The 25,735-nt window shown below is 46.8% G+C and overlaps 1 long non-coding RNA gene across 1 annotated transcript; it reads right to left on the reverse strand.

Annotated features, from left to right (window-relative positions):
• Window positions 1-2,951: 2,951 nt before the first annotated feature.
• LOC136626040 (uncharacterized) lies at window positions 2,952-25,733 on the reverse strand. Its single transcript, XR_010792611.1, has 3 exons — window positions 25,427-25,733; window positions 12,220-12,297; window positions 2,952-3,373 (listed from the first exon to the last, which is right to left on the reverse strand). It is a non-coding gene; the product is annotated as an uncharacterized lncRNA (long non-coding RNA).
• Window positions 25,734-25,735: the final 2 nt, after the last annotated feature.

Below are 25,735 nucleotides of genomic sequence, written 5' to 3' on the forward strand. Positions count from 1 at the left end.
CATCTTACTTCACTTTTCCGCGATCGCCGTTATCCATTGGATAATGGCGATCGCGGTACCGGGGACCGCTCACCGCAGTCCCCACTGACATCTCCTGCCTCCCGACGACCTACAAGAGCCGGGAGCCAGGAGATTTTAAATTTCCCGGGCCGCCGGGGCATGCGGCTGACGTAAAGCCGCCTGGCGCGCATGCGCAGAAGGCCGGCTTCAGGGCCCGGAGGACCAGGAGAGCGGGGAGCAGTGCGGCGGACTCAGGTGAGTAATTTCAGCTGCCCTAATAGATCCGATCCATCAGGGCAGCTGAATCTTTAACTTTTTAAAAACTTTTTTTTAACTTTAATGCCGATCGCATTGCCGGGGGGGAGGGGGGTCCCTGCAGCCCGGGATGACAGCTCCATGCTGTCGGCTACCTGCGGACACCGACAGCATGGAGCTGTCACGTCCAGAGCCCGAGGGGCTTTATTCTCTGCAGGACACATGTTTTTACGTCCTCAGAGAATAAAGCCCACTTGGGCAGGACGTAAAAACACTATGGGCTGGTCGTTAAGGGGTTAAAATTAAAACCTGTCACACGTGAAGTGTGACGTGAAAAACATTTTCTTGTTATAATCTCACCTGTCAAGGGGTGGGATATATTAGCCCCTTAAGGACATGACCTATTTGGGGTTTAGAGACGCAACGATTTTCTGGGGATTTTCGTTTCTGCTTTTCAAGAGACATAACTTTTTTTAATTTTTCCATCGACACGGCCAAATAAGGGCTTGTTTTTTGCATGGCGAACTGTAGTTTTTATTGGTATCTTTTTGGGTGCATATAATATATTGTAAAACTTTTATAATGTTTTTTGAGAGCAGGGAGAGAAAACATCAATTCTGCCATTCTTTTTTAATTCTCATCAAACAGCATAAATGACACAATATATATTTTTTGCGAAACAGTACGATTACAACAATACCGAAAACATAATTTTTTAATGTTTTCCACTTTTGCATAATAAAACCCTTTTTTGGAATTGATGATTATTTTTGCATAATTGCATTCAAAGTCGCATAACTTTTTTATTTTTCCATGGACGGAGCTCTGTGAGGGCTTGTTTTTTGCGTCACAAGCTGTAGTGCTTTATATACCATTTTGGGGTACATATGGCTTTTTTGGAGGTAAAGGCCGCCTGCAGACAGGCGGAAATTCTGCGGCGGGATTTCTGCCGCTGGAAGCCTGCATAGGATTGCGTTAACAAACGCAATCCTATGCAGACGGCCGCAGTTAGGCTTTGTGAAATCTCGCGAGGCAAACAAACCGCGGCATGTTCTATTTCTGCGAGCCCCGCACAGAAACGTCACTCACCCGCTGCTGGCTCCGGTCTGCGCATGCGCCAGCTGCCGGTACATGAAAGATCCGGAGCTGCGGGGCATGGGTGAGTATGCGCTGCTCTCTGCAGGCGCTCGGGTCGGGTCCCGCGGCGAGAATTCTCGCTGCCGGATCTGATCCAGCCGTCTGCAGGCGACCAAAATAAATAAAATAAGCATTTTGCCTCCATTTTTTACCATTTTTTGCTGTGCAGGATAATTAGTGTGCTCAAATTGGTGCTCAAACAGGTCATTAAAGACACGAGGATACCACATTTGCGTTTTTTTTTTCTATAGAAATAGGGAAAAATGAGCAAGAAAGGGTTTTCTTTCTTTCTGTATTTTTTTACACCATGTCTTTTGTTTTTTACACTGTTTATGTCCCTGAAGGGGACCTCATTCATAACAGCTATGATAGGGCATTGCAGGACTGCTATGGCTTTTCGCTGGTTTTAGCGAACATAGGCAATGGCAAAGCAGGATGCCTGTATCTGGCGTCCTGTTGCCACGACAACCCGACGGTCCTCGCAATTACATTGCGTGGGTCCAGTAATGTCCAGAGGCAGCGCACTCCCTCTGTGAACCCTTTAAACGCAGCGATCTACATAGATTGCAGCATGTAAAGGGTTAACAGCGGGGATCACTGTCCCAATGCACCCCCGCTGTTGCAGGCTATCAGTATAAGCCAGCTCCTGCTGCCAGATGGCGCAGGATTGTTTTAGATCCCGCGAGATCCACATGACGTAAGGTTATGTAATGTTGCCTTAAGTACCACCCTACCATGACATAACTCTATGTCCTATGGCGGGAAGGGGTTAAAGGTGTTGTACCAGGATATAAAGTTATTCCCCTATCCACAATATATGATTGGTTAGGGTCCTAGTGGTTGGACCCTGACCAATCGCAAAAATGGGGGTCCCAATGGTCTCCACGTGAATGGAGCAAAGGACACACGAGCATGCCACAGCTACGTTTATTTCAATGACAGTGCCTGAAATTGTCGAGTATGAGCGCCAGAGATTGCTGAGCGCTGTCACTGAAGTTAATGGAGCTGCAGCACGCATCACACTCATCCTCACATCCAGCCATGAGGGGTCCATCGGAACACCCATTATTGTAATCGGTGGTCGGATCATAATGTTATTCCCTATCCTGTAGGCAGGGGAATAACTTTATATCTTGGTACAACCCTTTAAGCATCAAGTGAAGAGTCAGCTCTTGGTGTGTTGGAAGCAGGTAAAATGGGCAAGTGTAGGAAACTGAGTAACTTTGGCGAAATAGTAATGACTAGACGACTGGAACAGAGCCCTCCAGAATACCAGGGAGGGCGGTTCCCAAGATGCAATGGTTAGTACCTACCAAAAGCGGTTCGAAGAAGGACAACTGGTGACAGGGTCATGGGCACCATAGGCTCATGTATGCATGTTGAGAGAGACTTTTGTTAAATGTAAATGAGCAAATTAAAGAAGTATAGGGATCATCGCACTGTAAGAGGTCATTAGATACCTCTACACCCTGGACAGTGGATTTCTAAATTACACTTTAGTTTTTTCTTGCTGGCACAACATTACATCTTTCCTCACAATTAAAACACTAATAAAAATGTAACTACAAAACTCATCTTTATTTTAGAAAATAAAAACATTTAGCAAAAATGTAACATTATACACAAGTTTTCACTGTATACAAATCTGAAAACAATCGTCCCTGTTCATTCCCAGTGAAGGTACAATGGTAAACGGCTTTATGGGTCGGGATAGTCACAAATGGTAGAAGACTTCAACGTGTAGCGATTTGTAGACTCATTCTATGGAGCGGCAACGACTGCAGTATAAGATGCTGGTTTTAGAAGAACAACTGAAGACATGGTAGAGGATGTTGAGCCCTGGTAGTACCTTCTCATGCTTGCACATAACAGTTTAATCGTTTAGTATGGTCCGGCTCAGGGGTCGAAGTGGGCTAGGGGTCATCTGCTTCCAACTCTTCCACTAATCCGGCCAACTTCTCCATCCGGGATACTTGTTGATCTGAAAAGATTAGACCTAAACAAATGTTACTGCAATTAGAACAGGATTCTCTCCAGTCTCTCCAGGTTGCTCCATGATGTCGGGTAATCACTGAGAAGGATCATAAGAAATCACTGCTTTTGACAGGAACATAGTCTTATCACAGTGTACATTGACACTTACAAGGTGCTCTCAAGCTGGTGACAGACTGTCTGAGCAGTTAGAAGACTTAGAAGGTTCTTTAGGGATGCTTCTTTACCAAATTAGTGTAGGCACAGGTTAGACTGTTCATATCTGTGCAAGCGTCTTCGGCACACAGCTGACATAGATTCCCGAGCAGCCTGGCGGAAGCCCGGAGGACACCATGCTAGTCAACTGGGTCCTATGGACATCATTCATGTCAGTTAAGCATGGGGTCCAGCACTTCCAATGTTTAGCTCCTATGATGGAGCCAAACAATGGAAATAATAGTGCAAATGTGAATCCAGCCTAGTTTTTGGCTGTGGATGGAGGGTTTATTATACAATCAGGATCAAATATGGCTGGATATTCAGAGGAAGTGGATAGTTTGATTGAGAAAAGAGGTCCATCCAAGTGTAAAATACCCCATTTTTAATTTTGCATAAAATGCCTTTATCAAAAATACAAATAGTGGGGGCGTGGCCTGATGCAGCGGAGGAAAGTCGAGTGAGAGACAGCTCCGCTCTAAAGACCCAGAAAAAGCGACTTTAAGCGACCCCAGCCTTCTCAGAACGAGCAGAGGAACTCATCTTACCCTGAAGAAGAGATGCCTAAGAGAAGGAGCTCAAAAACACCGCTTACCAAGGTGTCGGACTTCTTCTCTTCTCGGGGCCCGGCAAGACAGCAGCGCAGCATCCAAGATGGCGCCGCTCCGAGTGCAAGCGCCGGAGCTAGCGGAGAGGAGCGGCAATCCCCCACACATCTCCCGGAGGGAGCGATCCCGCGGACTGTCAGCGGAGGGAAAGCGCGAGGGAAGCAGCCAAGAGAACCCGCTCAGGAGAGGGTGAGTGAGGAGAATGATAATCTGCATGTTAATGAAGCAGGTACACCTAAAATGGCGCTGAGCTGCTCTCAGTCGCCATCTATATCTCAACGCTCCTCCCCCTCCACCAGCCCTGAGAAGCAGAGACCCTGTCTTTCTCCTTCTTCTAGTACATGCCAACAAAGGCTACAATTTGGGGATGAGCTAATTATGAATGTGCCATCTTCTGACGCTCCAGCCTCAGAAGAGTTCATTAAAAATATGATTCTAGCTCTTCACAGCTCCCTGCAAAAAGACATCCATGCCCTATCAGCCACAGCTAATAAATCTATACATGAGCTGGAAGCCCGTGCGGACCACGTGGAAACTAAAATGGGCGAAATTACAGCTTCACACAATAGCCTAATTGATGCCCACTATACGTTAGAGGAGGAGCTAGAGACTGTTAAAAACAAGCTGACCGATTTAGAAGACAGGAGTAGGAGGAACAATCTAAAGATAAGAGGCATTCCTGAAAGTGTTCCCCAAGCGCAATTAAAACAGTTCCTCGTCAAACTAATAAAATCAGCTATACCCAACGTTAATGACCGGGACTGTATAATCGACAGGATCCACAGGCTAGCCAAGCCAAGTTTCCTACCAGATGCGGTGCCACGGGATGTAATTGCTAAGCTGCATTTTTATCACATAAAAGAGGAACTGATGCTAGCGGTTAGACAGAACCAATCGCTACCACCTGCATTCGCTAACATAAGTCTATATGCGGACTTATCACAATCTACAATAAGAGCAAGAAGAGCCCTTTCGCAGATAACAACATCCTTACGTGCAGCGAACATTCCATATAAATGGGGTTTCCCAACAAAAATACTAATTCATAGAAATAATGTCATGCATGTCATCTCCTCCCCGGAAGCAGGAGAAAAGATCCTAAAGCAGTGGAATATTCAGATACTGGACGTGACACAGCCGAGCAAGCTTCCCAACCCCAAAAATGGATCCAACAGAAGGGAGTTGCCGCCCACTCCGTCAAGAGATGAGTTTACCAACCCGCCGTAAAAAGCACCTTTCGGAAGGACTGATCTCATAGAATTTGTGAGTAACTGATGGGTTTTTTCTTTCTATAAGGCGGACTTTTACCCCCATCATTTACCAGGTTAACCCTGAGAATTTACAGAATTTCTTCTGTTATGTGGCACAGATCTTGATTCTAGTGCACAACGACCTACTGAGTAAGACAATGTCTGGAAAGAGACCTGTGACAGTATTTCTATGTTATTCAATTTATGTTATGTTTGTTTTTTATAATGCCAGCAAGATTTCTCACACTATGCTATCTCTAAAAAAATACCATGTCTATTAAGATATTCTCGCAAAATGCCAAAGGGCTTAACACTCCATTTAAAAGGGCAATGATTTGGAGAGATGCAAGAATGCATAAGGTAGATGTACTATGTGTGCAGGAAACGCATTTTACTGAACTTACATCATCCAAATTCACGAATAAAGCTTTTCCCCAAATTTTCTCGGCCACGGCCCAAAACAAAAAACATGCGGGTGTGATTATAGCCTTTAAAGAGGGCTGTCACTTCTCTGTAGAAAATCAAATAACTGACCTAAAAGGGAGATACATTATTTTACAAGGGACGCTGGGTGGTACCCCCCTCACCTTAGCTAATATCTACGCCCCCAATAGTTCCCAAATCTCTTTCCTAAATAAAATAATGAAAAAAATCAGGAAAATCCAAAAAGGGAAATTAGTTATTTGCGGAGATTTTAATATTATACCGAACAAGGATGCAGATTCAACAGCTGGACACAGGACAGCTCCCACCTTACAACCGTGGCTGCACAAGGAAGGCATGTACGACACCTTTAGGTGCCTCAATTCTTCATCCAGAGAGTTCACTTTTTTTTCACCTAGATTTAAAACATTTTCCCGTATAGATTTGGTGGTAGTGGATAGGTGGACACTTTCTTCCATAACGGACTCCTCTATAGGGATAACCACGTGGTCTGACCACTCTCCTGTTAGTATTAGTCTTGAAGTAGGCCCTCCCTTTAATCCCACCAGAATTTGGCGGAACGATACGAGCCTATTCAAATCACCAAATACTCAGGAACAAATAAAACAAGCTCTACTTGAGTATTTTGCTCTTAATGAGAATCAGGAAACGAGCAACCTCACTATATGGAACGCCCATAAGGCAGTGATCAGGGGAGAGTTGATTAAACTAAAAATAATAGATAGGAAAAACAGACAAGCAAAAATAAACTCCTTATTGGGCAGAATCCAAAAACAAGAAGAGAAAGAACAAAAATTCCCCCTAATAAATACTAAATCAGAGTTGACCTCACTGAGACAGGAACTACGGAAAGAACTCCTAGAAAATTATAATAAGGGTCTGATATACTCAAAAGCTAATTACTACACCAATATAGATAAACCTTCGAAATTGATGGCAAGAATGGCCAAAAAGAGACAAATAAGAGCAAAAATCCCATATTTAAAATGCCCGACTAACTCTACAATACGTATTTCCCACCCGCAACAGATAGCAGAACAATTTCAAAAATTTTATGCGAACTTATACAATTTAAAAGACTGCGGGGAGACCCCCCAGCCTACTCCTGAAATTATAAAAAATTTCCTGGACAGGATATCCCTCCCATCGATGGGATCACGCAACATCGCCCTGAATAAACCCATCTCGATTAGTGAAATTAACAAAGTGATATCACTATCCAAAAGTCACAAGTCCCCCGGGCCAGATGGCCTGTCGAACGAATATTATAAGTGCTTTGCCCCGGTCCTATCCCCTCGATTGACATCTATATTCAACGACTTCATGGCTAAAGGCGAGATGCCTGAAGAAATGCTTCAAGCAACTATCATAACGTTACCTAAACCAGGTAAAGAACCAACAGTCCCGGCAAATTTCAGACCCATCTCGCTATTAAATTCCGATGTTAAGCTGTATTCAAAAATCCTAGCCTTGAGACTGTTGGAGGTCTTACCAGAGATCATACATAGTGATCAAGCAGGGTTCACAAAAGGCAGGAATGCAGCTGATGGGGCGCGCAGAACTCAAAGCCTGATTGAGATAATGGGCTCGAGTCGAGCGCCTTCTCTCCTCCTTTCCCTGGATGCGGAGAAGGCGTTCGATAGAGTCCACTGGGAATTCGCGTTTGCGGTTCTCCAGAAGTTTGAGGTGGGGGAGTTTTTCCTTCAAGCGGTCCGAGCACTCTACGCGAAACCATCGGCAAGAATTTTAGTGGATGGTGCCTTGTCCTCCCCTTTCTATATAACGAATGGTACCCGTCAGGGATGCCCCCTCTCCCCTCTGTTGTTTGTGATGGTAATCGAACCTTTAGCAGAAGCAATCAGAACAAACCTAAAAATTAAAGGAATTTCCAACAACATAAGACAGCATAAAATAGGGCTTTTCGCTGATGATGTTCTGCTGACTCTGGAGGACCCCCTAAATTCATTGAGAGAAGTGCGGGAGCAAATCGCACACTTCAGCAGTGCTTCTTATTACAAGCTTAATGTAGATAAGTCGCAAATCTTGGGAATAAACATAGACAAGAAGTTAAAACTAGACATCCAGAGAGAATTTACATTTCAATGGCCCACAGAAATATCATACCTAGGGATTAAACTATGCCAATCCAAGACAAACATTATTACATCCAACTTAGATCCGTTATTTAATTCACTAAAGTCGGAACTAGCTGACCTGGCAAAGAGGGAGTTCTCTTGGGTTGGCAAAATAATTTTATATAAAATGTTAATCCTCCCGAAAGTCCTTTACCTCTTTCGAACATTATCCTATCCTATTCCAAGATATTCGATAGCCAACTTTCAAAAACAACTCTCCTCATTTATCTGGGGGGGGAGGAGGCCTAGAGTAGCTGCCTCGATCCTGCACTTGCGAAGGGGTCAGGGGGGCCTTGGAGTTCCGAATCTTTGGGCATATTACCAAGCAATCATTATTGGACAGTCAGGGGCATGGGCGAGGAAACCGTCAATCCCCCCCTGGGGGCACATAGAAAAAAGTATCAATCATAATAGACCTCTAGAGTTGCTTATCGTGGCCTCCATAATAGAAGCATTGTATCCTCATATTAGCACACACTCGTTAACGCACAATCTCTCTCCTATGATGGAAAACACCATGCAATGCTGGAAACATCTAGCAAACAACTATAAATTGGCTCCTAGATCAGGGGCGGTTCGGCTCCCCATTGAAATTCTCCTATATTATATCCAGGACATCAATATAAAGGAATGGAAAAAGAGGGGGATTGAATGGATAGCCGATCTCTTTGATGGAGATAAGATGCTCACTTTTGATAAACTTCAAACAAAATTCGATCTACCAAACTCAGAGCTATTCTCTTTCATAAAAGTTGTCTCTTTTCTAAATAGCTCTCGACTGGAGAAATGCTATATTCCTACACATCTAGAAACACTGCTCCAAAAGGTGTTCTCGGGTCAGGGCTTATCGACTAAAACAATATACGACTGTATTTCTGGTAATATGAATAACACTAAGAAAATGCACCTAATCAACTGGGAACGTGACTTAAATAAAAACTTCTCCCCGGCTCAGTGGCTAATTTCCTTTGCGTGGGCAAATAAATCCACCCTTTCTGCCGGATTACTCCAGACTCATCAAAAAATCATTTCCAGATGGTATTACTCACCTGCGAAACTAGCTAGATGTTTTAAAGAAGTAGACGGTGGGTGTTGGAGAGGTTGTGGGAGTGAGGGATCCCTGTATCACCTATTTTGGAAGTGCCCGATAATTCAACCATACTGGAGAGAAGTCTTCAATAATATACGGATCATAACTGGTGTGAGGCTGTCGGGCTCTCCACAGTTGGCGCTCCTACTCATAGATTGCGAACTTATACCCCAAAAAGATAGAAAATGGATATGTCACTTCCTCTTAGCAGCGAAGAACCTGATAGCAAGGAGGTGGAGATCAGTGGTACCCCCTACCATCGCAGAAGTATTAGACATGATGGCAGATCACTATTATTATGAGAGGATCCAAGCAAAGAATAATAATGGTTTACATAAATTTAATTATGTGTGGAGACACTGGCAAAAGTTCAAGTTATAAAGTTGTTTTTTAGTTCAGAAAATACAGAGATTTAATTATAATAACTAGTAAAACTATACAATTTTCTCATCGGGAAGTGGAATTATCAGAATTCCTTAATGAAACATTGAACACGTTAATAATATTGCAAATTTATCTTTAAGAAGAAACTTTGTCATTTGAGGGCAAAACGTAATAGTATATTGATGCACATTATTAGTAACAGCAAAACAATATTGCGTTCCCTTGACTGTTTACATTACTTTACTCGCGGATAGGAGGGTTCATTTTACAACGTGTACTTGTACTTGTTTACATCCAATGAGAAACATCTGTATGTATTATTTGAAAATGTTCAATAAAAAGTTTTTGAAAAAAAAAAAAAATACAAATAGTGGGTGCCTTACTTGACTTATGGTCAGTAAATTACGGTGTAGCATAAGCAGAGGCAGTGAACGATAGCAAAGTACAACTCAAATGGTGCATTTCCTTGAAAGCCAACAAAATCTTGGAGATTTTCTACAGTATAATTGGCTGTGAAAATCAAGACTTCTAGACCAGCTTTTCTCAACTCCAGTCCTCAGAGACCCCCGACAGGTCATATAGGGGGGTCCCTGAGGACTAGAGTTGAGAAACACTGTTCTAGACCAGTCAACGCTTTGATGGGCTGCGCCAGCTGTCTTGGCAATGCTGATTGGAGGACCGTCTCTGACTGATGCATATCCCAAGATATGGTGCATATTTCAAAATGTTGGTGCAGAAAATGAACATGGCATGGGGTGGAGGGGGAAGGGGAAGGAAATATCATACTGCAAATGTGCTGATAATGTAAGCCTTTAAAAAGCTAAGTTGATATTTCTGTTGCCAAATTTTGTGCCTTCTGAAGTGTCTCTCGTTTTGATTGGAAAAATAGCTCTGCATACAACGCTGTTTTTCTAGTCAGAATTAGTGATGAAGGCTCCAAATGTAGCCCAACCTTTGCAGAAGTCCTTACCACCTCATGACATTAGCACAGTCTAGTCTTATAGTTTTCTTAAATCATAAGTCATATGAGTACAAAAGTAACCAGTCATTTGTAGTAACTCATACCTCTTGTTATAGTTGTATATCTCAAGATCTGTAAGTTATAGCATTAACCTCTTCAGTGGCACGCCCGGAAATTTTCCAGGACTAGCTGCGCTGCCCATAGTGACATAGCCCAGAAGATTTCCTGGCTATGTTTCACTATAGGACCATGCAGAACACAATGCCATAAGCTGTGGCATTGTGCTCTGCCTGCATAGTCCCACAAAGAACCAGTGCAGGACTTTAAAAAAAGAAGCGGGAAGATATAACCGATCTACCGGCAACTTTCCGATTCTTCCCTGCACTGTTTACATCTGGCCACGGAAACCATCGGCTTTTCAGACGCCGGCTGATGGTCCGCGTGCAGGGAGAGCTGGTGACCAACTGTCAGATGATAGCCGGGCACCAGCTCTTACAGCAGAGAACAAAGAAAACCTCCAATCTCCGCTGTTTAACCCTTTACATACCGCAATCTCTGTGACCGCAGCATGTAAAGTGCTGACAGCTGAGAACGGAGAAAACCTCTGATCTCCGCTGTTTAACCCTTTAACATGTTGTGGTCTGTGCGACTGCAGCATGTAAAGGGCTGACAGAAGCAGAGGGCTCCCTCTGTCACCATTGGACAGCTCTCCCTGCCACGTGGACCATCGGCTCGTCAGAAGCCGGCCAATGGTCTCCATGGCAGGGAGAGCTGGTGATCGGCTGTCAAATGAAAGCCGTGTCACCATCAGAACCCTCGCAATGTGATCAGGCGGTTCTGAAGGGTCTCAGTTGCATCCGGAGGCTTGAATATAGCCTCCGGGTTTGCCAGCTAAATTAGGCTATGGCGCTAAGACTCTGAGCTTCATAGCCTGTCTAATACCCTACTATGCCTCAGCATTCCAGAGTATTAGAAGAATAAAAAAAAGGATTATGCAAGTTCCCTAAAAAAGACAAAAATGTAAAAAAAATGAAAAAGTTAAAAAATTATAAAAAAAACAACAATAAAAATGCCAAAACCCCACCATTCTCCCTTTAGGGCTTATTTAGACGGGCATATATCGGTCAGGTTTTCACGCCCGGCTGATATACGCTGCCCCTTTCTGCAAGGGGAGGAGCTAGTGCATTGAACTCCCGCCCCCTCTCTGCCTCTTGCTACTGTTTGCAATGGAGGGTTGGGTCAGGGGCGGAGCTATGTTCCATCCTGTTATGCCCCCTCCATTGCAAGCAATGGCGAGGGTCAGAGAGGGGACGGGATCTCAGTTCACCAGCTCCCCGTCCCATCTCACCTGTTTCTGGGCTGGTGCACTGAGCTGATTTCTGCAGGAAGCAGACAGCTCCATAATCACTGCAGTGGCAGGGCTCGGTATTGCATCAAATTTTCCATTCATTTCAATGACTGCAATGCCAGGGCTGGCCACCGCACTGAGAAGGAAGCTGTCTGCTTCCTGCAGATTTAAACTTAGTGCATTGGCCCTACAAACAGCTGATCGGTGGGGTTCCTGGTAACGGACTTCCACCAAGCTACTATTGATGATCTATCTTCAGGATAGGTCACCAATAGTTTACAAACTCTTTAATTCACTTCCCTCAGCCATAAAACAGGCATGCATTACTTAATACAGTTTGATAGAAGAGAAATCTGTAGGATGAGTTTCTGTTTGCTGGTGTAGACTGGATTATGGTCATGATTTGCACTCGTTACTTACCATGTTTCACCTGCTTCAGCGCTGATGCGACTTGATAACTGAACACGGATTCACAAATGAAAAATCCCTCTGCGCCATCTGCAAACAGAAGGATAGAAAAACGCATGAGCAACGTTCTTGACCAGACTGCACTATTGTATGTCCTGCCTACAAGTTGTAGAACATCTACTGACACTGGCCAGGATTCCAATCATTTCCACCTACTTTTACTGACATGTGCATGTTATGGCCCCCCGTGCACGCTTATGGACTACTAGCGCCAAACACATGTCTAGGTTAAATGGCCGTTGATGAAACTGTCCCGCATCTGCAGGCGCGTGTAGTGTGTGTTTGCGGTAGAAACATTACATTGTGAGCGTTACCGGCGACCATGACAGATATTAGGGACGACAATCTCTGTACATTGCTGCAGAATATGTTGGAGCTATAGAGGTAACAAGAAAATGAAGACCAGCACAAGTAACCATTTCTCCGCATTCACATGGGCGCTTGCGTATTTCGGTCTGTAAATACGCTGTTGCCTTGCGCTTTGCGGCGTATTGGTATTCTTTTACTTCACATAAATATGCAGCGTATTTCCGCATGTAATAGAAACGTGCGAAATCTTCTTGATTTTGTGGGTAAATACGTAGCGATTACGCAGGTTTCCTGTGTATTTTGTGTGCATTTGCGCATGCACATTGATTTCAATAGGCTTCTACAGTGCGTAACAGACGCTAAGATACCGTGCTTCCTTAAAAAGAAGACCCTGTCTTATATTAACCCCTTAAGGACACGGCCTATTTTGGGCTTAAGGATGCAGCTATTTTTGGCAGGGTTTTATATCCATTTTTCAAAAGCCACTTTTTGTCGCCACGGCCATATAAGGGCTTATTTTTTGCATGGCGAACTATAGTTTTTATCGGTGCCATTTTTTTTTACTCTAAATCATCACTGTTATCTATTGGATAACAGTGATCACGTCCCCGGTGACATCTCTCTGCACATGTTACCCAGGAGCAGAGGGATTTAAAATTTCCCGGGGCACGAGCCCCTCTGCGCAGAAGGATACTTCAGGTCCCAGAAGATTGGGACATCGCGGAGGACCCGAGTGAGTATTTTCACCTCTCCTTATGGATCCGATCCATGAGAGGAGATGGAACAAACTTCTTTCCAACCTTTTAAAACTTTTTCGTGATCGCCGCTTTCCATTGAATAGTGGCAATCACGTGCACAGGGGACCGGTCACCTCGGTCTCCAGTGACATCTCCTGGTTCCCGGCTACCTTCAGGAGTCGGCATCCAGGAGACTTTAAATTTGCCGGGGCTCCTGGCCTTCTGCGCATGCGCATGACGTCATACATCTGGCACACATATGCAGAAGAGCGGTGACGGGTCCCAGAGAACCAATTCCCCGTGGGAGACCACGGACAAGGCGGGTGAGTAATCTCAGCTGCCCTGATGGATCGGATCCATCAGGGCAGCTGAATCTTAATCTTTTTTTAACTATTTATTCATTTAATTGCGATCGGCGCTATACACCGGATCACATTGCCGGGGGGGGGGGCAATAGGGCTTTAATTCTAAGAGGATGCATGTTTTTATGTCCTCCAGGATTAAAGCCCGCTTAGCTAGGACGTAAAAAGGCAATGGGGCTGTCACTAAGAGGTTAAAGTTGAAAGTGTAAATTGTTACAGATGCCCATAATCCCACTGACAGATGATGTCACAGGAAATCAGGTGACCGCTGCAACCAATGAGAAGCTGCAGTGTCACCATCCATTCTCCTGGCATCGGCGCTCAGACCCTGATAGCCGCGATGCCAGGAGTTCAAGAACATGATGCTGCATTTATCATTGGCTACAGAGGTCATGTGACTTCCTATGCCCCTCCCCCTGAGTCTGCAGCAGGCTGCAGTGCTGAGTCCTGGGGTACGCGTGTATCTCTGTATATTATTTTCACACAGGGCGTCCTACTGAAAAGGGGTTGTCCGGTAACCGGAGAGTCCTTAAACATAGACATATACCTTATATTTACCATCTACAATGCAGTAACAATAAAGCAATATGACCGTTGTTCTCAAACAGCTGAGCGATCTCTCCGAATAAGTGCGAGATTTACTAAACTGAATAAGGCAAAATTCTGCCTCAATCTTAGGCTGAAGCGGTGCGCCCCCTGTGTACGTATGATGTAACTACACGCTATGCCTCACACTCACTCATCATCACCATAGCATCTGCAGGGTGGTCCACGGAAAAGAAGGACGGCAGCCCACACTGTCTATAAGAAAGTCTATCAATGTTGTCCATAGCAACCAATCACAGCGCAGCTTTCATTTCTTATACTGCTGAGGTAAATGAAAGCTGCGCTGTGATTGGTTGCTATGGCAACAAAGATTTTCTTTTAGACAGCTTTGATGAGAGTGTGGTGACGGGCTAATATTCCGTGGCCCATCCTGTACAAGAAGCTTCATTAGAATATTGCTTACTGGGAAATATTGTAATTAGATGCGCCAAGAATATAACAAAAGTCTGGAAGCTGCTGAACAGTTCCGCCCGTGGCTACAGAAATATGGCGGAGGGGGCATGCAGAGGGACCTCCATGTTGGTTCACCCCGAGTACTTTGTGGATTAGGAACAGAGGACGCCTTTACATTATAACTATTATTCCTAAGGGCTCGTGTCCTCGGGTGGTCTTTCACCGCCTATTACACATGCGTTGCACGGCCACGTAAAGCGTGCTGAATGGAGCTAATGAGAGTAAATGGACCTTCATTAGTCCTTGCACATGAGCGTATAGACACTGCATGTAGATACCAGCGAGAACTAGATCGCAGCATGCTCTATTCTCCGGCGTACCACGCAGAGTGAGCCGTATACGTTTGTATAAGCAGCGTATGCAAACCTGTCCATACACAATACATTATGTACGGGCGGCGATTCATACGCAACGCAGATACGACACAGCGGGGGATTAAAAAAAAGACAGCTACACTGCGCATGACCGCGGCCGTGAGATACGCAGATATGCACAGTACACTCGCTGCCCGTACGCGGTATCACAAACACTGGTAAAACGCTGCGAGGGCACCTGTGGACATGAGCCCTAAGGCCGCTGAGTAATTCTCCTGAGCATGGAGATATGTATATAGATTGCAGTCGCCGTCGGGACGGGCTTCCCAATAATACACCATATCCCTGCAGCACATCATATATTCTGTCACACAAGTACCACGTCCGCTGCCGGATATCCATACTAATAGTATACATGCTAAAGTAAGGCCCAATGTCCACAGGCGGATTCGATTTGTGGAACCAGCGCTGGAGAACCGCAAATCAAGCCGTCCATAGGGATGCATGGATGTCCGCAAAGCAATGACAAGCATGCAGATGTGATTTTTCCCACACACCGCATACAGGGCTCAGGCAGGCAGATCAGCCGGAAGGTCAGTTTCTTACTTTGATATCTGATGTTCAAAGCAGCTTTCAAAGATGGCGCCGTTGTGCTGACTTCCCACAATGCCCTGCGCTCTCCCCCCTCTGTGTGCGAGCTCCCAATGACTGGCCTCGCTCAGCTCCCGTCCTGGCCACGCCCACCTCTAGTGAACTCATCTAAGTCTCTTCCTGCCCAGGCCCCGCCCCCTCTAAGTCCCTCCACAGGACAGCATGTTCTCCTGCTGTACAGTGTACTTAGAGGGGGCGGGGTCAGGAGAGACTGTCTATACTCACAGGATAAAATCCTGAACGACCAGAGTTCAGTGTAAACAGCAGCCGTTCAGTACTGAACGTCCGCTGTGCAAAGTGAATGGAGAGGGGCGGGGAGAGAATACCCGCTTGACAGGCACCTCCCCCCCGACTGTGACAAGTTATGGTGACAGCCCCCTCCCACCGTGCAACAAGTTATAGCAATAGCCCCTTCCCCCCTGCGACAAGTTATGGTGAGAACACCCCTCCGCCTCTCCCAGTGCGACAAGTTATAGCGACAGCTCCCCTCCTCCCGACAAGTTATGGTGACAGCCCCCCTCCCGTGCGACAAGTTACGGAGACAGTCCTCCCCCGTGACAAGTACACTGACAGCCCCCTTTCCCCCCACATGACAAGTAACACTGACAGCCCCCCCCTCTTCCCCGCGGCGACAAGTTGTCAGCACCCCAACTCCCGCGGCGACTAGTTGTCAGCACCCGAACCCCCGCGGCGACAAGATGTCAGCACCCAAACCCCGCGGCGACAAGATGTCAGCACCCAAACCCCATGGCGACAAGTTGTCAGCACCCCAACCCCTGCGGCAACTAGTTGTCAGCACCCCAACCCTCGAGGCAACTAGTTGTCAGCATCCCAACCCCCGCGGCGACAAGTTATCAGCACCCCAACCCCCGCGGCGACTGGTTGTCAGCCCTCCAACTCCCGCGGCGACTAGTTGTCAGCACCCCAACCCCCGCGGCAACAAGATGTCAGCACCCAAACCCCCATGGCGATAAGTTTTCAGCACCCCAAACCCCACAGCGACTAGTTGTCAGCATCCCAACCCCCGCGGCAACTAGTTGTCAGCACCCCAACCCCCGCGTCGACAAGTTGTCAGCCTCCCAACTCCCGCGGCGACTAGTTGTCAACACCCCAACCCCCGCGGCAACAAGATGTCAGCACCCAAACCCCCATGGCGATAAGTTGTCAGCACCCCAAACCGACTAGTTGTCAGCATCCCAACCCCCGCGGCAACTAGTTGTCAGCACCCCAACCCCTGTGTCGACAAGTTGTCAGCCCCCCAACTCCCGCGGCGACTAGTCAGCACCCCAACCCCCGCGGCAACAAGATGTCAGCACCCAAACCCCCACGGCGACTAGTTGTCAGCACCCCAACCCCCGAGGCAACTAGTTGTCAGCATCCCAACCCCCGCGGCAACTAGTTGTCAGCACCCCAACCCCCGCGTCGACAAGTTGTCAGCCCCCCAACTCCGGCGGCGACAAGATGTCAGCACCCAAACCCCATGGCGACAAGTTGTCAGCACCCCAACCCCTGCGGCGACTAGTTGTCAGCACCCAAACCCCTGAGGCAACTAGTTGTCAGCACCCCAACCCCCGCGGCGACTAGTTGTCAGCACCCTAACTCCTGCGGCGACTAGTTGTCAGCTTTTAACCCGCGCGGGGACTAGTTGTCACCCCCCAACTCCTGCGTCCACTATTTGTCACCACCCCAACTCCTGTGTCGAAAAGTTGTCAGCACCTGAACCCCCGCGGCGACAAGTTGTCAGCACCCCAACTCTTGCGGCAACTAGTTGTCAGCACCCCAACCCCCGCGTCGACAAGTTGTCAGCACCCTAACCCACACAGCAACTAGTTGTCCGCACCTCAACCATTCAAAATAGTCATGGCTCTCCTCCCTGCACAAACAGGATTACACTGAGATGAGACACATCTGTATAGATAACACAGGACCACTATTCACAATACTCACAGCTCACCTCCTCTCCTCCCTGCACATACAGGATTACAGTGAGAGGTGACACCTATTTGTAGAGAACACAGGACCCACCATTAACAATAGTCACAGCTCACCTCTCCTCTCCTCCCTGCACAGACAGGATTACACTGAGAGGTGGCACCTATATATAGATAACACAGGACCACCATTCACAATAGTCACAGCTCACCTCCTCTCCTCCCTGCACAGACAGGATTATACTGAGAGGTGACACCTATATATAGATAACACAGGACCACCATTCACAATAGTCACAGCTCACCTCTCCTCTCCCTGCACAGACAGGATTATACTGAGAGGTGACACCTATATATAGATAACACAGGACCACCATTCACAATAGTCACAGCTCACCTCTCCTCTCCCTGCACAGACAGGATTACACTGAGAGGTGGCACCTACATATAGATAACACAGGACCACCATTCACAATAGTCACAGCTCACCTCCTCTCCTCCCTGCACAGGCAGGATTATAGTGGGTGGGTTGGTGGCTCGCTGGGCAGGTCGGTGGCAGGGGCAGTTATACAACCCACTCCCCTCCCCCCCTGCAATAAGTTATGGCAGCCCCCTCCCCCACTCCCATGAGAGAAGTTATGACAGCCCCCGCTCCCAGTAGTAATACTTACCCTTCAGCTGATGACCGGTGGACACTCCTGTCCGTCTCTAGTACGGACTGCGCATGCGCGAATAATCTGACGCGTGTTCCTGAGCCGGCAGGCGCTGCTGCGCATGCGCAAAAAAACAGGCGCGCACCCCTGGCCCGAGGACGTGTGTTTACGGCCCGACAAGAGGAGAAGACTGAAGATAGGGAGCACTCCTGTAGGTAAGTATATATCTTCTGTATGGCTGATTTACAAAGCACAAAGTATATTACAAAGTGCTTTGTAATGGCCATACAGAAGTGCATACATACATTTGTCAGGGCCAGACAACGCCATAAAGTGCGGTGGAGCGGAGTGCCTCCACAAACGGGCAGACAACTGAGGGCAGACGTCGTTGCCGCACGTATGTGATTATTAGGCTAGCAGGGGTACCAGCGTTGCCCCGGATTAAGGGTGGGTTCACACAGGGCGGATTCCCGTCGGAAATCTCGCGGTTTGGCCACAGCAAAAACCGCGAGATTTCCGCCGGGAGAACCGCCGCGGTTTAAGCTGCGGCAGCTTTGAAGCAGCTCGGCGGCATGCTTTTCCGTTGCGGCTGGTGCTCCCATAAAGGGAGAGCGCGGCCGCGGTTTCAACCGGATTTACTGCAGCGGATTAGCCGTCCCGTGTGGACGAGGTTTCTGAGAAATCTCATCCACATGGCTGGCTAATCCCGAGATTAGCGGCCGCGGGCGGATCTGCTGCGGCAAATCCGCCCTGTGTGAACCCAGCCTAAAACTTGAATGAATGCCACATTAACATGGATTGAGATTTTAAAGAAAATCTGGGTTTCCCATAGCAACCAATCACAGCGCAGCTTTTATTTTACCTCAGTAGTATAAGAAATACCAACCAATCACAGCGCAGCTTTTATTTTACCTCAGTAGTATAATATATACCAACCAATCACAGCACAGCTTTTACTTTACGTCAGTAGTATAATACATACCAACCAATCACAGCACAGCTTTTACTTTACGTCAGTAGTATAATACATACCAACCAATCACAGCACAGCTTTTACTTTACGTCAGTAGTATAATACATACCAACCAATCACAGCACAGCTTTTACTTTACGTCAGTAGTATAATACATACCAACCAATCACAGCACAGCTTTTATTTTACCCTAGCTGTGTAAGAAATGATTTTGACAATTGTATTTCCCATCCATTTTTTGCTCTTCCTGTAATTCGCCTCACAAGGACAAGTCAATCACAGAACATGGCCGTTACTTACTGAGTGAGGAGTGCATATAGACAAGTCAGCTCGAGCGCATCTGATGACCAGAGCATTTGTAATGACCATCAATAAGGCTCAAGGGCAAACACTGAGGCCCAATGTCCCCAACCGAAAGATACACAAAGGGAAACATGGCCGTCCGCAATGAAATAAAGCATGTGGATTTGATTTGTGGACCTTTCGGTCTAGAAACAAGTTGCAGCATGCTACATTTCAGTGCGGATCCCTCATGGACGACTTCCATTGCAGTCAATGGAAGCAGTCTGACCCGCGGCCCACGCGTATCTAACTGTGCCGCCGGGCAGCGGATCCCGCGGGAAAGCAGGAGACTTGAAAAAAATCCTCCACTGCGCATGTACGGCGGCACGCCAGCCGGCACTGCCGCACACATACGTAGTGAAGAAAATAGAAGACCCGGACGGGTAAGCAGTGTCCTCGGCCACGAACAGAGTGGGAATCCACTGCGGGCTACTGCCACGGAATCCGACCCGCCCGTGGACATGAGACCTTATGGTAGGTGGTGTACATTTTCTCATGGGCACCTATGCGCCGCGCTCACATGTATACAGGCCACAAAACCTTTATATCCTAGCAAAAGATGACAAGACCAGAAACGTACAGAACTGCGCTGACAGCAGATCGCGGCTACATTCCTTTCACTATTTCATAAAAAACACAAATTCCACGCAGATGGAAATATGCTATAGCCCCCCCTTGGCTCATGTGCTGGGATAGCGCTGCCGCCGCACACGGCTGGGGTCAGGGGTTGGCCACGGCAGTCATGTGTGTATATGAAAATGTCACCCCAGCAGCATGTCAACAAAAGCCAGCGAAGAAGCCTGGAGCAGTGGAGAAGACTAACCACTTTACCCCTCATCCGCTCCATCCATGGCAGGGCGGCTGTCTCTGACAGCTGACACCCGCCTGTAACAGCCGCCATCAGCGTTCACATTGATCGCAGCTGTTAATCCTTTAAATCGATCTGACAGCGGCATTTAAATGCCCCAATCGGCATTTAGTGGTCCAAAACAGCCCCCTCGCGATGAGATTGCAAGGTGCGGTTTGGTTGTCATGACACCCTGGGCCTCCTGAAGATTCCCAAGGCTACCATGAAGAGACTGACTGTCAGCATACAGCATAATGCAATACTATGGTACTGCATTACACAGTATGGCCTCATGCCCATGGCCGGGTCCATTTCCACCTGTGAAATATCGCAGCAGAATCAGACCTGGCGTCCCCCAGACACCCTATAGCAGTGATGACGAACCTTTTAGAGACCGAGTGCCCAAACTGAAACCCAAAACCCACTTATTTATCGCCCCAGCGGTAATAGTGACTGCGCACAGCGACCTCAGTGTTCATAGTGACATCCCACAGCGGATTTATTTAGCTTCACAATACATTATATGGTGCATTAAAGAGAACCATAAAAAACTACAATTCGCCCCACAAGAAGCAACAAGCCCTCAGACAGCTGCGTTATCGGAAAAATAAAACGGTTCGGATTTTCTGAATGTGGGGAAGAGAAACGAATCTTATATAAAAACCGCCTGCAGGCTTTTCTTGCACCGCACTTTGACCCCTTTGTGTGACCTTGGGTGGATGATTTTGGTGTCATTAGATTTGTGACATCGTCACCACCGCCGTAAAATCATGAAATTAGAGTTTGATGCATTGAGTGACTCTCAGGCCGGGTCAAAGATCTTATGTTAAGTCTAGCGGCGCTGTTGTGCTTCACCCATTGATTATGAGCGCTATAACCAGCGATAAGGTATTGCTGTACAGAAGTCATGCAATGCCTTACCATAGCAATCACTGCTGCTATGGAGCAGGTCCGCTTCAGGGCTTATTCACGCCTGTCCGATATACGGTGTCCCTTTCTGCAGGTGGAGGAGGTGGGCTGGTCCAGGAGCAGTGCACTGAGCTCCCGCCCCATCTCTGCCCCTCGCCACTATATGCAAGCGGAGGGGGCAGGATGAGGCGGAACTTATCTCTGCCATCCCCACCCTCCTGCCCCTCCCATTGTAAACAGTGGTGAAGGGCGTAGAGGGGGCAGGAGCTCAGTGCACTGCTCCCGGACCGCCTCCTCCCCCTGCAGAAAGGGACACCGTATATTGGGCGGGTGTAAAAACCAGGACAATATACGGACGTCTGAATAAGCCCTCAGAGAAATAAACAGTGTAAATAAACTAAAGAAATAATGTAAAGAAATAAAATAAAATACCTTGGTTTTTTACTTGTTTACCGCTATTTGCAAGAAAAAAAATTACTAATTTCAGAAAAACCTCACATATGTGGTATCATTGTGTCGGTAATGAGCACACGAATTATCCTGCGCAGCAAATATCTCCTAAAAAGAGCAATAAAGGCAATCCAAAGAGCCATATGTACCCCGAAATGGTACAAATAAAAACTACAGTTCGTGACGCAAAAAACAAGCCCTGACAAAGCTCTGTCCATGAAAAAATCAAAAACGTTATGTGACTTTGAATGTGATGAAGTGGAAAAACCTAAAAAAAATTATGTTTTTGGCATTGTTGTAAACGTATCGAACCGCAGAAAAAATGAATTGCGTCATTTATACTGTTAGGCCTCATGTCCACGCGCTTAGAATCCGCAGCGTTTCTCCCGCACGCGGATCCGCGCCTCATAGGGATGCATTGCACACCCGCAGGTAGTTAAATACCTTTGGATGTCATTTCCCGCGTCAGGCGCGGATCCGCGTGCGGGAAACAAAATGGACATGCTCCATTTTCGTGCGGGTCTCCCGCGGGGACGGCTCCCGCAGGCTTCTATTGAGGCCTATCGAAGCTGTCCGGATCCGCAGGAGACCCGTACCAGAATTAAACTCACCTGCTCCGGACGATGCGGTTCTTCCCTTCTTCGCGGCCGGATCTTCTTTCTTTGGCCCGGCAGATGTGCCCGGCACGCCGCCGGCGTGTCGAGCACATCCGCCGGGTCGGAGAATGAAGATCCGTCCGCGAAGGAAGGAAGATCCGCATCCTCCGGAGCAGGTGAGTTTATTCTGATTTTTAGGCATCATGTCCGCGAGGCAGGAGGGACCCGCTGCGGGATTCTACATGAAGAATCCGCGGCGGGCCTGATTTTCCCCGTGGACATGAGGCCTTAGATTGTCGCTGTAAAAAAAAAAAAAATTAAAAACAATGGCAGAGTTAATTAATAAAAACTATAGTTGACCACGCAAAACATAAGACCTTATACGACTGTCGACTGGAAAATTAAAAGTTGTGGCTCTTGAAAACTGTAAATGAAAATCCCTCAGAAATCGTTGCGTTCTTAAGCCCAAAATAGGCCATGTCCATAAGGAGTTAACCGCTTAACATCACAGGACCACAGATCGCGGTATGATGTAATGCTATACATTAGATCATACTGTAGGAGCGATCAACGCATCACAAGTTGTTGTCCCCTCTGGGGACTAACAAAAAAGGTAAAATTGCATTTTTACTGATTATTAAATTAAAAAAGCTAATAAAAGTAAAACAAAACCCTTTTGCCATATTTATAATAAAGGGATCTAAATAGTAATACAAAAAAACATATTTAGTATCGCAGCGTCCGTAAAAGTCTGATCTATCAAAGTAATGCATTATTTACCCTGCATGGCGAACATCATCAGAACTAGAGATGAGCGAGCCTACTCGGCCAAGCCCCTTTTTTGCCTGAGTACCGCGATTTTCGAGTACTTCCGTACTCGGGCGAAAAGATACGGGGGGCGCCGTGGGTGAGTGGGGGGTTGCAGCGGGGAGTGGGGGGGAGAGGGAGAGAGAGAGGGCTCCCCCCTGTTCCCCGCTGCTACCCCCGCTCCGCCACGCCGCCCCCCCCGAATCTTTTCACCCGAGTACAGAAGTGCTCGAAAATCGCGGTGCTCGATTGAGTAATTACTCGAAACGAGTAGGTTCGCTCATCTCAGAACATAAAAATAAAGAACACCAGAATTGTGCTTTTTTGGTCACCCCTATATCCAAGAAAAAATGTAATAAAAAATGATCAAAAAGCCGTATGTACGCCAGAATGGTAGCAATGGAAACAATGGGGCGTCCCGCACAAAATGAGATGTCGTACAACTATGTCGAAAAAATGAAAAAGTTATAGTCGTCAGACGATGGAAGCAGGAAATAATTTTTAAAAATTACATATCTTCGAAAAACAAAAAAAAGGAGTACAGCCCAAAAAAAACCTATATAACTTTGGTATTATAAGTATTCGTACTGACCCATAGAATAAAGTGATCAGGTCATTCTTGTTGCAGTCTGTACGCCGTAAAAACAAGACACACCCAAGATGGTGGAATTTAGTTTTTTTCCCATTTCACTCCACTGAGAAGTTTTTCCTTACATTATATAGTACATTATATAGTACCACTGAAAAACACAACTCGGCCCGCAAAATACAAGCCCTCATAGAGCCACGTCGATGAATAAATGAAGGAGTTATGATTTTTTTAAAAGGGGAGAGGAAAAAGCGAAAATGGAAAAACAAGGGCCGTGTCATTAAGGGGTTAAAACACATATATACCGAGCAAAAAATATATAACCATCACTTGCATCATATATACACTTCTGTACATCCCATATGCCCCCTGTATATACAGATAACGACAGTTATCACACATTTTATATATAATGTGAGCCCTCACTGACCGACTCTGAGGCTGACTTCACACTGCGCTCGTCAACGTGCGATTTCACCGCGGATGCGAGGCGTCTTTTGTATTAAAAACATCTGGCATCACTTCGGAGAAGTAGCGATCCTCCGCCGCGGCTGATCACGGAGTTTCTCCCATTGTTCTCATTGGTGAGACGCCTCATTGCATCGCGTGCATCTAGCACATGGAGCGATGCTGCCGCCGGCCCCACTGACAACAATGGCCGCTGCGATGTGAAGGCGCGCCCAAAGACGGTACGTGTCGCGATTCTTTTCCTGTATCGCTTTGTGGTGCAATGTGGGTAAACAATCGCTCATGCGTATGACCCCGTTCAAAAGAATGGGGATCATATTCACATCCCGCAAGGCACAAGACTCGTGGGAGAATCTTGCCCGTGTGAAGCCGGCCTGACTCATCACTAATTCCCTAAGGCCGCTCTCACGCACGCATTAGCACATCATGGCGTTTTACTGCGATTTCGTGCGGCCTTTTCTAAGGCATTCCACTATTTGTCAGCGTTTTTTGAAGCGCCCCACTATGGGTGATGAGGTGCGTTAAAAAGTGCTAAAATGCACGAAAATAGAGCAGACAGCGCTTGAAAATCACAGCGTTAGACATGCTGCGTCCGAGCGCTAGTCGGCAGAACATCACTGAAATCAATGGAGGCGCTGTGCCGCGATTAAGCATCGCAGTAAATAGCGGGCTGTGTGAGAGCGGCCTTACTCCCCATGGAGGACAAACATGACATTTGGCGCAAATGTTCCTTAGATCCTAAGTAGGAAAAGTAACGGGGTCACAACTGGATTATACAATTCTAGTCAAGGAAGCACGCGGTCACCTCCACGCGGTGTTTCCTGGGTAACGTGAAGAACCAGGCAAAGTGGGGAACATACTATAATCCTCGGTTCCTGTTCTCTGTACCAAACTAACTGGGGCGAAGCCGAGTATATCAGCCAGTATATATATATATATATATATACACACAACACCCGTATGCGCATAGCGCTCACACCATACATACAGCACCATCATCCACCGGCCATACACGCCTTCTACACAGGAATATGGGGTCGGACACATATACTCTATCATATATATATATATACAGAACAGAGATCAGAAGGCAGCGCCCCAGAGTGGGGGGGGGGGGGGATTTATATTTACCAATTTAATAAATATAATATTTTTATCTCACCCTGCGGTAACCGGGTTTCCCTGGGGAGCGCCGGTGGGTCAAAGATCCAGGCCGGCAGGAAGAACCAGATAATCGGGTGGTTGAGGTGATAGATATGCTGGTCGCCGGTCCTTACGACATCACATCATGGAGAGCATCGGAGGGAAATTAGAATATATAAGTATAAACCGGAGAGAGATAGACAATAGCAGAAACTAAATAAAAATCCCCAGCGAGCGGTCCGGACCATGCGGAAGGGGCGGGCCCAGGGGATTATACAACGCTTCTTTAGATGAGGGGTGCACTCGGTGTGAGGCACCCTGTGAAGTA

This window comes from Eleutherodactylus coqui, chromosome 4, assembly GCF_035609145.1.
Source record: "Eleutherodactylus coqui strain aEleCoq1 chromosome 4, aEleCoq1.hap1, whole genome shotgun sequence".
NCBI classification, from domain to species: domain Eukaryota; kingdom Metazoa; phylum Chordata; class Amphibia; order Anura; family Eleutherodactylidae; genus Eleutherodactylus; species Eleutherodactylus coqui.